Consider the following 729-nt stretch of genomic DNA (forward strand, 5'->3'; position numbering starts at 1 on the left):
CCACAGTGACGTAAGTGATGTCTCGTGGTATATAAATACGCTATGTGACGTGAATACATTAGACGATGGTATTTGTAGAAAAAAAAAAGAGAGTAATAGAAAGCCAACATAGAGTGGAAAAGACCAGAGTGGGGAGATAAAGTTTAAGGGCTGTTTGGGAAATAAACCATTAGATGTGTTGTCGACTTCTCATTGGTTATTTTTTTTACTGTGATAATAACTCGTTCGTTAGTTTTGGGCCTCCCTTTAAGCTTACATATATTTTGTGTCCGTACCGTACGGACTTTCCCATTGTTTTTAAGGTTTAAGAAAACAGACCAAAGAACTCAATGTGGTATTTAAGGAGAATAAATATTTAATTCCTACTACTCTATTATGTAGTTTCTACAGAAAAAAACATATAAATATTCAAAATGCAAATTGTATTTGGTAACTGATTCTTTCTTTCTTTTTTTTGCATGCAAGAAAAACAAATTGAATTTTTTTAAAGATGATTTTCTGTTTTCTTAAACGCAATCACGGAGTAACATTGTTAGGACTTTGAAAAATATGTTTGGTAAAATTAAAATATGTTATGAAACTAGAGAGTTTAGGATGAAATCTCTTAGTCTTATTAATGATAATGAATAGAGGTTACATATATATAGAGAGTACAAAGGCCAAAGCCCAAACCGACATAGCCTAAGTCTCATGGACGAATGGGCCTAAATCCTAGAGATACATAACATG

Source organism: Camelina sativa, chromosome 18 (assembly GCF_000633955.1).
Source record: "Camelina sativa cultivar DH55 chromosome 18, Cs, whole genome shotgun sequence".
Classification (NCBI taxonomy): Eukaryota; Viridiplantae; Streptophyta; class Magnoliopsida; order Brassicales; family Brassicaceae; genus Camelina; species Camelina sativa.